Genomic DNA, 13,778 nt, shown 5'->3' with positions numbered 1-13,778 from the left:
CAGCATGAACTATAAATCCCAAGTTCCTAACCTCTCGGAGCTTTCATTTATTTTGGTGTGTGGGGCTGGTGAGATAGAAGATTTATTGTAATAACACATTTTTATATCACTAAGTACTACAAACACACTAAACAGGGAGTTGGAATAGGGAGAGCCCAGGGGAATGGGAGCTACTTCAGTTAGAGTATTAGGGAAGATAAATCTGAGTTTATGTTACTAGATCTAAGATCTTAACGATCACAGGAAGACAGTCAAACTCATATGTGGGAGGAATGGGATGCCAGACAGAGAGGAGAAAACGTGCAAAGACCTTGAGACGTGATAGGAAATGATGCGGTCAAGGAGCAGAAAGAAGGCCTGCGTGGCTAGAATATAGAGGGAGGAGGAGATGAGGTCAGCAGGAGATTAAGCCTTCCCTGATGCCTTTACAATGGAAAGACAGTGGCGGGCGATGTGATTGAATGTAAACATTGAGCTAAGTCTGGCTGTGGTGTGGAGCATGGAATTTAGGAGACATAAAGGAAACAGAAAAACAATCAGGAGATGATGCCTTAGTCTAACCCAGAGCTAACGGAAGCTTCAGAAGCTGGAGATGGTGAGAAGCGCGTAGGCTGGGATGTACGGTGACAATCAGGCCCACAGTTCTTGCTGCAGGACTAAATGAAGGATATGTTGAAAAGAGAAAAATTAAAGATGGCAATTTTGGAGTTTTAGTTTGAACAACTTCCTGGATGTTGGTGCCATTTACTGAGTTGGGGAACACTGGGTAAAGAGCAGGTTTGGGGGATAAAATCAAGAGCTTCGTTTTAGATGTATTAAGTTTGGGTAGCTTTTTAGACCTCCAAATAGAGATGTCCCATAGGTAGTCATACATGTATGTCTGTAGCTCATGGCAGGGTCAGGATTGGAGACGTAGATTTGGAAATCACAAGAATAGTGAAGGTGGGGGGTCAGTAGGTTGATCATTCCTGTAGGGTCAGAAGAGAGTTGGACTGGGAGGACCAGAGTAAGAGAGCTGGAAGGGTGGAAGGAGTATTCAGAGAGTGGGATGAATTGAGAGGTTGCATTTGTTATCGGTGAAAATGGTGCCTAAATTAGGACCATGGGCTGGAGGTGCTGAAGTAGAGGGCAGAGTATAGAATGTCAGGGAATAGTGGTTGGTCCTCCCTGGGAATGTGGAAGTCACCTAGAATGAATGCAGGAACAGAGGTGGAGAGGAAGTCAGAGGCTTGGATGCTATAGCTGCCATGATTGAGGAGTAGGGCCCTTGATGTTGGTGTAGATGGCTGCAACCAGGAAGGAGGGTGGTACCAAATTTTGGTGACTTGCACTCTAAAGGTTCTGGGATAAAGGAGGATAATCAGTTTGAGAGCAGCAAGGTGGAGCAAGCAGGACATATCCTCCCCCTATTCCTGAGATATGAGTGGAGGGGAGACAGGAGGTGGGGAAACCGCCTTTGGGAGAGGTGCCAGGAAAGCAATATTCTCAAGGGGAATCCTACTTCCAGTTAGAGTATCGCAGTCCTCTGGGGGACTTGTTAAAACACAGACTTCTAGGCCCTGTCCCTAGAGTTTCTGATCCTGTAGGACTGGGATACCTGAAAATCTGCATTCCTGACACATTCCCAGGTGATGCTGATGTTGCTGGTCTGAGAACCACTGAGTTAAAGCCAGAGAGTGAGGTCAAGTTTCCGAGAAGAGGTTAAGGGATGGGGAGATTGCTGATAAAGACTCAACACCAGAGGGTAACGTGGAAACCAGAGAGGTGAGCCGTCCTGGGATTAGTCTTTGTTTTCTATAGAAGGAGAGTAATCAGTGTATCTTCCTGGTTTGAGTCACCAGCCAACTCCTCACTTCTATCCCTTAAGGTGGTGTGTAGACCTAGAGGATGGGCAAGGGCTCCTCAGGGGCAGCTCAGCATCCGGGGCAGCTCAACATCCGGGGCAGCTCTGCGAGAGCAGAGGCAGTGAAGGGGCATCTTACCAGGAGTAGGAGAAATGTGACCTCCAGACCACTGCTCTCTCCCCTGCAAGGAGGGACTGACTTAGTAGGAGGACAAAGCTGGTTGACGAGTGCCAGGCGGTTGAGGTCGTGCGGCTCCGGGTATTGGCTCAGCTAGAGCTTTGAGCCATTTAAAACCTAGTTAGCTCAAAAGACATCGAGCACCTCTTTTGCATAATTAACAGTGGCAGGCACTCTGTGGCAGGGCAGGCTTTGCCACTAGGACCTCAAAATCCTGGAGGTGCAGGGAGGAGAGGAGCCTGTTCAATCAGGACTCTTTCTGTTGCCAATCACTGGGGTGAATGTTTTCAGGTACAACTGGATCTAGGTGCTCAAACCTTGTCATTTGGAATCTCTCTCTTTCAAAGATTTCAGCTGTGTTGGCTTCATTTCCAGAAAGGCTCTCTGTTTCTGGTGGCAATTAGCCACCCCACACTTGCATCTTACTGTTCAGAAAAGCCAGTGGAAAGAAACTTTCTCTTTCCCAATAGTCCCTCATAAACTGGGGTGACATACCAATCCTTGCGCTGATCACCGTGGCCCGTGGGACAGAGCTCTGGTTTGACCTGTCTTATGTCATATGCTCATCTCCAGAAAAGGAGGTGATGCATGGGGTTCTCCATCAGCTCCATCTGAGCCATGTGCACTGGAAGTGGAGGAAATTGGTTTCCTGAAGGAAAATTAAGATATGTTATGATAAAAAAGATACTAATAACAATGTTTATTGAGTACTTACTCTTCACAAGGCATGGTGTTGAGTGTTTTACATGCATTAGCTCATTTAATTTTCACAAAGCCTGAGGAGAACAGTACTGTTATTATTATCAGGGTACTGAGGCATTGAGAGGTTAAGTCATCCCCTAGGTTTAAATGGCTTGTGAGTGGCAGGGCAGGACCTGGAGTGGATACTGGACAAGAAGCAAGGACACAGCGCAGTGTGAGGACAGGGGACTGGAAGGGAGGTTCTGACCGAGGAGCCCAGGGAGAGCCACCTGGAGGCAGATGGAAGGAACGGGGCCCACAAGTGAGGCAGGACAGTGGCAGGTGCCCATGAGGGGAGGCACATTCTCAGTGCAGGGGCGGGCAGCATAAACAGTGACACATCATGCTGGAAAGCAAGGCTTTCCAGAGTGCAAAGACAGTGTCGAAAACGAAGTGCAATCCAACTCAGAAAACTTCAAATAAGTGACGATGGACTTAATGAGGCTTTACTGCCCTAGGCTGTTGCTGTCATGATCACTTACTCTGTCTGCAAACATCTTAAAGCTGAGGTGGCACAAACGTTAAAGGAGAGGGAATTTGGGTCACGTGGCTTATTGGTTCCTCACTGACATGTTTGTGCAAATAATCATACATTTCCCATCTGCTTTCCTATTTCACTTCATGAATCTGGATCCTTTGTTTGCAGATCCAGCCCCCTTTCCCATAGGAAGAGCTGTGCATAATTATACTGAACTTGAGTGGGAAACATGTGATTATGAATCCAACTTCAGCCGTGAGAATGTTCATTTTGTTATCACACACAACGCTTTGAAGTAAGGTGATGGGAATGAGGAATTGCCAGGAAAATTTCAGCAATTGTGAAACTCCTGGAACCAAGCACTCTTTCCTTTGCTCGCGTCCAGATGGAAACCCTTGGTGAAAGAGTCTCCAGGAGCACATCATAATGGGTGAGATCAGGCCAACCCGATGGATTTCTACTGCCCTTGAGAGGATGCCTTCCTCTCCTCTGCGTAGGTTTCCCCTTCCTTATTTGCCTTCAATTGATCATAACAGCTGCAGTAAAACCCGCTTCACCTTAATAAAAATGAATCAGAGAGGCTGATTCTCTATATTCCAACCTCTCTTGCCCGAGTGCCGATTATTGATCTGAAAACACGCTATGCTTTAGCCTGGCCACGTTTCGCTTTATTTTCTCCCTTCGAGTTCCAGCCACAGCCACCATTGCCTGCAATGGAATTGCCCTAGCAGAACGGTATCATAGTGACAGGTCAGAAAATCTACCTTGGGTCAACAATTTGTCATAAGGAAAATTGCAGAGGCCCAAGTGTGTTCACTGAACAGTCGGCAGCTCATGCTTTTCACCCCGCTCTAGCGGATGCGTCGGGCTTGCTGACTCTCATCGATAAATTCAATTTCTTCAGAATAGCCGATAATTACGGAATCGAACAATTGATTTTGTGTAACCACATAACCAAGGCTGATGTGGCTGCCACTGCTGCAGAAATGACAGTGGTTGCCACTGAATGGCAGGCACCTCTAAAGAACTGGTTATGGAAGGCAAAACTCAAAAGCTTCCCCTTCTTCTTTCCAGATGAGCCGTGTTGCCAGGTCCTCATTGTGAAGTGAGAAGTAGATATCTTGGAAGTGATAGCAAGGTAATTCCAGGGCGGCTGCCTTTACTTTCATTTCAGGATTTCCATCCTCTTCAAACCATGAAGTTTATAGGTTGATGAGGTCATTTTGCCAAGGGCAAGAACCTCAGAGCTGTTCCGAGATGGGAACATCAAGCTGTGTGTTCGGCCTCTCATTTTATTGTGAACAATAAACCTTGTAATATTCCATTCCATTCGACAGAGGGTTATTGAGTGTCCCCAGGTCTCAAGCTCTCTGCGAGGGGCTGCAGGCCGGTGTGATTTGTATGCACCTTGTTTCCATTTGTGTTTGAAAGTGCCACGGGGATGTTTCCTGGGGCAGGCATTTCACTGTCAGCCAGATTTCTGCTCAACTCCATGGCTGTCGTGGTGTGTTATTGTGTCACCTACGCTGTCACACAAACCACAGACGGAGGGGAGCAACTTAAATGGTTGAAATTGCAGGTGCCATAACCTGCAAGCAGGGCAGATGTGAGTGGCTCTGCAGAGGTGGGCTGGCCTGCACTTTCCACTGCTGGGCAGGCTCAGTGAAAATATCACGGAGTGAGATCTGGCCTGGTAATCCCATGCAAATGCATGATAACTGAAGAACATTTAGAAATTGTAGACGTTATACAAAAGAAAAAGAAAGATGAAAACTGTTCATATCACCTAGGATAATCACTGTTATGATCATTGCTACTTTATATTTACTCTGTACACACACACTCACACTTACAAAAATGCAGGTGTATTATTTTGTAGACTATTTTTCTCCCACTATAAAGATACTGTCAAGGTGCCCAGTGGTGTATCGGTTAGGTTTGCGTGCTCCACTTGGGCGGCCTGGGTTGGCGGGTTCAGATCCTGAGTGTGGACATGCCTACTGCCCATCAAGCCATGCTGTGGCAGGCATCCCACATATAGAGTAGAGGAAGATGGGCATGGATGTTAGCTCAGGGCCAATCTTCCACAGCAAAAAGAGGGGGATTGGTGGTAGATGTTAGCTTAGGGCTAATCTTCCTAAAAAAAAAATGCTGTGAATGTATGTTCATTTATTCCAAGTTTTTTCATTGAGTACCTATTATGTGCCAGGCACTGTTCTGGGCATGGAGATTTGTGAGCAAGTGAGACAAATTCCAGATTTCATGGAGGACTCTTTACAGTGGGAGTGTAAAGAGAACAGAAAATAAATAAATGAGAAAATGTGATGAAAACATCACAGGCTGTTGTTATGGATGGAGGTTGGGGCTGGTTTTGTTTGGATAGGCAGAGGGGGCTGCCTTTAGAAAATGGCGTTAACCAGTGAATTGAATGATGAAAGGAACGGGCCATGGGATGATTGCAGAGATACTAGCTAGTGCAAGGGCTTACAGAGGGACCAGCTTGGCAGGCTGCAGGAACAAGGAGAAGGCCCTCATAGCTCAAGCAGATGAAGGAGGGAAAGATGAGTGTGAGATGGGGATACGAAGGGAGGCAGGGACCGCCAGCTCTTTTCTACATAGTTTTTCTATGTGCGATCGAAGCCATTGGAGGGTATTAAAGAGAGGAGTAACGTGAACTGATTTGTATTGAAACAAACAAATGAAGAAAGAACCTCTAGCTGCTGTGTGAGAATGGATTGGAGGGGAGGAGTGTAACTAGGGATGTGACTAAGGAGGTCATTAAAGTGGGGCCAGAGAAAGATGAAAATGACTTGAACCCAGGAGTTCAAGCCATTACCCTAGAAAAAGTTTATTCCTATCATCTAGGGGTATTAACTTATTCTGAAGGTAGCTAAGGGATGTCAGAATCTAGCAATAGGCCCTTGGGAGGAAAAAACCCATGAGAATCTTAGGATATTTAATCGGGGACAAGAAAACTCTTTATTCTTGAGTGGCACTTGCAGGGTAACATCAGAAGAAGAGAGGGAGAGATGAAATGTGAGCAGAAAACAAGGGAGAAAAAAAGGAAAGTGCCAAGGGGAGAAATTAGAGAAACAGATACCAAGTGGTTGGAGTGGGGATGCCATTAAATATTTTCACTCATTGGCACCTGTGCCAAAAGTCATCTCCCTCCTCCAGCCTTGTGTTATTAGTAAAATTAGCTAATTGTGAGGAATTTGCAAAGAAGGATGGAGTCCAGTGGGTTATTCACAGCTATAAGCACTCAATTATCTGAACTGTGGTGGAGTCTTATTAAAATATGAAAATAAGCAGCACAGGGTCTCAGGCAGGAGCAGGTATGCAGAGTAACAAGATGTCATCTCAAAATCACTTTCCTGATAATTACACATAAAGGGCTTGGTCTAGGCTCTCTTTCACGCAGTTAACTCCCGATGGGAGCCAATTACAAGTAGAGAACCCGACATTCATGCTGTCTCATGGCTTCTTTCCACACTCTTTCTTCTAATCACTCCCTTTATCTGTTCTCGTAAGTTGTTGGCTAGTATTGCTCTCCACAGTGGATGCACGAGAAAGAGAGAGAGAAAGAATATGAGAGTGAGAGATCTACAATTTAAGTGACTACCACTTCACTCAAACAAATGTCTTCCAGGCGGGGACTGTGTAGAAATCTTGTTTTGGCTGAAATATCTGGGCAGTAATTGGGAAAGCTTCACATTCACAGAATAATTGCTTAATGTAAGGAAGAACAGGAGTTGTGGAAAGACCAGCCCTTTGGTACCAGATAGATAATGATTTGAATCCTGGGTCTGACAGCTGTTGTGTGACCTTGTCAATTTATGTGACCTCTCATGGGACCTTGATTTTGTTGCCTGCAAAATGGAGGCGGGATTACCTATCTTGCGGGGCATTGTGAAGAATATATATGATCATTGTGAAAATTGCCTCACACCCAAAAGTCATTTTCTGCCTTCACGGCTTTATATCAGTTGGGCTATACCCCACTCTAGCGTTCCTTCCTTGAAGCCTCTTTCTATGTGGACACATCTACATATGTAGACACAAAAACTCTTCCTTGCCTCTCTCTTAGTTGTCACCTGGCCTTCTGTCCACTAGTCCTGCTGCCACTCTTTGGTGGATGAAGCTTTGTGATTTCAAGCAGTTAGCTCATTGGGTGACTGTTTGGCTCTGTCAACTTGTCTATGGACCACGTAGTATGTAAATAATGACACCTCTTAAGATATTTTTAATCTTTCATCTTGATGTATGGTATTATGCTTCACATTTGTCCTTTGAGAAAAGAGAAGGAAACTAATAGCTTCTTCATGTGACAGAGTAATTACACACCAAGAGCTACATTAGCACCAAGATTTTTGCTGAGATGTCTTACTAAAGGACAGACTTGTTGAAAATCCCAGCCCTCTTCTTGATGGTGCTAAGAGACGGTAGATGCACTTTTTTGTTGTTGTTTTGCTGACAATCATTTGTCCTGAGCTAACATCTGTGCCAGTCTTCCTCTATTTTTTTTGTTTTTTGTATGTGGGTCACCACCACAGCATAGCCTCTGATGAGCCATGTAAGCACATGCCTGGGATCTGAACCCATGCTGCTGAAGCAGAGCATGCCAAACTTAACCACTAGGCCATGGGACCAGCCCTAGATGCACTTTTATTTAGACTTAAATGCTGGATCATCAGGGAAAGCTGTTGCTGACCCGGCCCGTTTCTGAAGTGCCTAGAAGTAGAGTCAGGAGGAAATGCCTCGTTCTCAACACAAGGCTCAGCAATGGCGGTTTGATTGGCATTTGGAGATGAATTCATGCACCATGTGCCCAGAAAGTCACACAGCTAGAGGAGGAGATTTGATTCACGGTCTTGGTTCTATTTCCTTGTTTCTTCTTGGTGTAATCTGATCTTCAGTGAAAAGATTCTTAGCCTGCTCCACAGTAGCTGAGAAGTAGGTTGGCTGTAAAACACTCCACAAGAAGGACCCATCCAGGTCAATTGGATGAAGCAGTGGAGTGTAATAACAGCTAACATTTATTCAGCAGTACTATGTGTCAAGCACTTTACTTGCATGAATCCTCTCAACGAACCTGTGAGGTAGGCACTCTTAGTTTCCCCATTTCGTAGATGAGAAACCGACGTATCAAATGGTTGAGTAATTTCTCCAGGTTTACATGGAGGCTGACTTGAAATTGAACCTAGCAGCCTACCTCCAAACTCTGTGCCTTTAGCCACAGGGCTATGTTGCCTGGTGTAGACTCAGACAGTAGAAGCCCAATAGACTCAGAGTCTGGAGATCTGGGCCTGAGGGCTGCCATGGGCTTGCTGTGTGCCCACAGGGAAATCCCTTACATTCTGTGACGTTTAGTTCTAAGGATGATAATACTGCTTTCCCAATCTCAGAGGACAAATAACTCTACAATTTATTAAGAATATACTAGGTTCCAGGCGTCTTACATACATTTTAAATATTCCTTTAAAGGTAGGAACTTCCTGAAAGGTAGGAATGATTATCTCCGGTTTGCGGCTAACATTTCTAAATAACACGCCCAAGACCTGTTAGCCCAAAGCTCTCTGGATGCAGTCTGCACTCTTTCTAGGGTATGTAAATTTAAAGTTCAAACCTGAATACAAGACCTTGAGACTGACTGGGTCACGCTAGTCTGCATACACTCACTGTCCCTCTTGACCAGCCTGCCTGCTGCTCCATATCCGTCTCACCGTGCCTGGCCCTTCACCTTGCCTCTTCTCTTGTACCAGTTAGTGGTTGCTCACTACATGCCAGAAACTAGGCAATGTGCCTTCCCTCCCTTTAATTCTCAAAATAACTCTATAAAGTAGGATTTTAGTGCTATTTTCTAGGTTGTTCTCTTGCGAATACAGAAAGGAAGGAACAACATGAACAAGAAGCAGCATTTTATCGAACAGTTACTGTGCTCAGCGGTATCCTAAGAATTTTATGTAGACGCTACCAGTCTTCCCTTTGTATAGATGAGAAACCGGAGGTCCAGGGAGATTCATACCAAGCCCGAGTCAGGCAGTCTGACTCCAGATCCGATAGTCTTAGTTAGCCACATGTCATCCTCACGGTGCCTCTTTGAGGTAGATAATTTAATTCTTGGTTACCAGTGAGGCAACTGAAGCTCAGAGACACTAAGCTGACTTAGGACACATACGTATCATGTGTCAGAGCTGTCGTTCGAACCTGGGTTCCCTGGTTTGTAAAGGCCATAATTTTTGTATTGCACCACGTTGCTTCACTTACTTGTCTTTCAGTCACTGAGGCCAGCGTTGTTTCCAGAATTTCAGTTTGAAAACCACTCTGTGACGCTTGGAGCCCCATTTCAATAAATCCTCAGCGTGTGACCCTAAGAGCCAGATGGCATTCCTTGGCCTTAGCACCATCATCAGCTCTATAACTCTCTATAACTTTGGAGGCAAAGGAAACTGCAAGATAAAGTAGCCCAGTGAGAATCAGACTGAAATTGAGCAGTAAGAGGCAGGACCCCTATTCCATTAGTACAAATGGTCCCCAAGACCTGTGTTACGCCTTAAATGAGGCATGGTCACCAATGACTGTGTGAGAGAGACTCTGACACATCCGTGAACAGATGAGCTCTTCCTGCTGCCAAGGAGACTTACCTCATCCTACGATGTCTCAAACAAAATACCTTTCTGAATTGATTATCTACCCCAAAACTTAGGGGCTTAAAACTACTATTTTATTCAGCTCACAGTTCTATTGGTCATTTTGGCAGTCTCAGTTAGGTGGTCTTCTGATCTGCATGGGACTTGCCTATTTTTAATTGGCCCCTTAAAATGTCTGCAGCCTCACCCAGGAGGGCTGGCACCCCTGGGGCCCTTCTCCATGGAGAAGTCTCTCATCCTCCAAATGGCTAGCTGAGCTTGTTCACATGGAGGTGGAAGGGTCCCCGGCATGAGAGCATAAGGTAGAAGGTCACCAGAGGCCTAGGCTGGAAACTTGCACAATGGCATTTCTGATATATTTTGATCATGAAAACAGGTTATAAATCAACTAGTGCTCACAGGGCAAGGAAGGAGATTCCACTTCTTGGTAGGAGAAGCTTGAACGACCACATGGCCATGTTTGCAATCTATCATACTTTCCATATTTGCTTCCTTCCATGTAGAAATTTCTTTTTTATGCTCATCAGTTACCACAAATCTGGTCCATTTCAGGGATATGTTCCTGAGCTAACATCCTCTGCCAATCTTCCTCTTTTTGTATGTGAGCTGCCTCCATGGCATGGCCACTGACAGACAAGCGGTGTAGGTCTGTGCTGGGGAACTGAACTGGGGCCATCAAAGCTCAGCACACCAGACTTAACCACTGGGCCACTGGGGCTGGCTCTCAGGGGATCATTCTTACCTGAAGGCTTCCCAGTTACACAGACCATTTCTATTCCCTTTTGGCTATGGTAAATAATTTAAATCATAATGATATATTATCTTTTATAGTTCCTTAAATTGAATTATTTTGTTTGAAGTGAATATTGCTGCTCCTGCCTCCAGCTTTCTTCTCGCTGCCATTTACCTTATAGAGCTTTGTCCTTCCCTTTATTTTCAATGTTTCTGCATCATTTTATTTGAAGTATGTCTCTTGTAAATAGCACACACTGGGATTTGAGTTTCTTACCCAGTCTTAGAATCTTTTACTGGGAAATCCGATGCATTGGATTTATTATCTGTTCCTAGATTGTTTTTCTCTGTTCCCTTTGCTTTTTTCTCAGGAGTTTTGAAGTCATGTATCTCCTCTCTTTCACTCTATGAATTAACTTTATGTTTTCTTACATACATTTAATCTCTATACACCTCCCTAGTCTAAACAAGACATTAGACGTGCTTTTACAACTCGTCTAGCTTCTCCCATGCCTTATTGAAATAGCTTGAGATTTTAGTTTTAGATAGATATTCATCCCCATTAGTCCTATATTCTCCTTAGAAGCCAATTCTTTAAATTTGTCTTAATTTTCACCATACATTTATATGCAACATTAAGGAAAATTGATAAATGTAGACAAAAAAATTTTGCATATGATACACTACTCAAAGTTAAAATTCCTATGGTTGGGAAATTTGCTATTTTAATATATTTTTCTTTGCATGTTTTGTCATTAATTTTATCAAGATATAGTTCACAAATAATAAAATTCACCAATTTTAAGTACAGTGCAATGAGCTTTGACAAATATAAATAGTTGTGTAACCACAACCAAAATCAATCTATAGAACATTTCCATCATGCCTGAAAGTTCCTTAGAAATGCTTTGCAGTCAATCCTCTCCATCCAACCTCCACCTCCCTATGGCACCTCTATGAGAAACCAAACTACCAAAAATGCATGGGCCTAATTCTGGACTTTATTCTGTTCCAATACCACACTACCTTGCTTAATCAGATAATATATATCCTCCAACTTTGTGTCTGGCCCCTGAAGTCTCTGTTCCATTAGCTTAGCAGTCAAACAATGATTGGATAGAGATTTCCTTAAACTCTTGGAACCAAGAAAGATTCCAGCCTTTGCTGAGGGACTCTATGTTTGTATGTTGGCACACCTTCAACACTTAGCCAGGCAGTTTACAACTCTGCCCTAGCCTTCACGTCCTGCTCTCACAGAGCCTCAAGGTCACCAGGAGATGAGATCTCAGGGCCTTCTCAGGTCTTTCCTCAGCACACACAAATCCCTGAGCATGCACAGGGACTTCAAATTCCCATGAAAATGTTAGAGCTTTTCAATGCACTTACAGACAGCTCATTTCCTAGCCTTTCCTCTCAAACTTTTTGGTTATTCTATTGTTTGCCCCAACTGTACCTTAGACGGCAGCAACTGAAACATTAGCCTGTAAATGTTTTCAACAAATGTACCCTGAGAAGCAGCTTTAGCACTGGACCAGGTGATAAAGAAAACACTTTGAGCCTGTCTTCCAAAGAGTCACCAGATAAATCAGAATAATTACAAGTCTTTGCAAATGAGGTCCCTCTGCTGCCTCTGGGATGGGGAATGAAGGCTGTTCCTTTCATGGCTACTGCTGAGCTGAGAAGCAGGGGCTGGGACTGGGGTAAGTTAAAATGTCACAAAGTTCTCTATTCTTACTGAGAATCAGCTATTTTTCTTGAATAAGTGCTCTTCAGATTACTACAAGCCTTCAGTTAATTTCCAGACTTCTGAAAAAGTTGATTCTGAAACTTTTTGCCAGTTTGTTCCTTGCTTTTATGGAGGGATGGAATTTGGATTTCCTGATGCCGCCATTTTTGCTGATGTCACTCCTCCAATTGATTTTTCTTTGGCTAGCGAGTTGTATGTTCCTGATTCTTTATAGGCCTCCTAATTTTTTATTAGAGCTTAGACATTGTGAATTTTATAATGTTGGGTGCAGGATTTTGCTGTATTCCTTTAAATATTATTGGGCTTTGTTCTGGGATGTAGTTAAATTACTTGGGATAAGTTTGATTCTTTCAAGCCTTACTTTTAAGCTTTGTGAAGGCGGGTCCAGAGCAGTCTGTAATCAGGGGCTAACTTGGCTCTCCTCCTGAGGTAACACCCTCCTGAGAACTCTTCCCAATGCCCTCTGTGTTAGGTGGGGTTTCCACTCTGGCTGGTTCGAACACAGACTCTCCCCAGCCTGGTGGGATCTCCAGGGAGTATTGCATCTACTCCCTTCCAGGGTTTCCTGTCTATATTTGGGAAATGCTTTCACACGCACGTGCAGATTAGACAAAGACTTGAGTACCTTTCTGCAGATCCCTAGAATTGTATCTTTGAGCGGCTCCCTCGTCTCTGGTATTCTGCCCCATAAATTCTTGCCATTTGACATCTCTGAGTTATGAAATATTTCTCCTCAACTCAGCAAAACTGCTGCGATATTTGGCTTCTCCCTCCCTCCACGGAGGCCTGGAAATTCACCCCAAGCAGCAAACTGGGAAAATGGCAGGACTCAACTTGTTCTTTTTCTAATTTCAGGCAGCACTATCCTGTACTGCCTGTGACTGAAAACCAATGTTTCATATATTTTGGCAGGTTTTCCAGTTGTTTAAAGTAGGATTGTAATGCAGTCCCTGATCCAGGACAGAAGCAGAAGCATTCTAACACCTTAATTAATATAGATGTAAACAGCTCTTTGTCGTTCTGGCCCTCTGGTCACCATTTTTTCTCACATCCCATGCTTTTCTTCTGCTTGGATTCATTTTTATTTTGCAGAAGTCTATTCTGGCAGAAGAGGTTCTTGGGTGGTATGTTTTCTGAACCTACCCGTGTATAAAACTACCTCTCTTCATTTCTTGGCTTGGCAAACAAATCTATGTTCAAAGTAGGTATAGCTTAAAGGCATTGCTCTATTGTTTTCCAGAATCGAAAGTTTCATATAAGATTTCTGATACCAACTTGTTGATAGTTTTTTTTTATTTCTTTAGAAGCATTTAGAATTTTATGTTTTTCTTGGCATTCAGCAATGCATGTGTGTCATGAAACAAAACTCAATTGCTTTGATGGGCGGAAGATACAAGAAGATGTTTAAA

The sequence above is a fragment of the Equus asinus genome, chromosome 16 (genome assembly GCF_041296235.1).
Source record: "Equus asinus isolate D_3611 breed Donkey chromosome 16, EquAss-T2T_v2, whole genome shotgun sequence".
In the NCBI taxonomy this organism is placed as follows: domain Eukaryota; kingdom Metazoa; phylum Chordata; class Mammalia; order Perissodactyla; family Equidae; genus Equus; species Equus asinus.
This window is presented reverse-complemented; position numbering follows the sequence as displayed.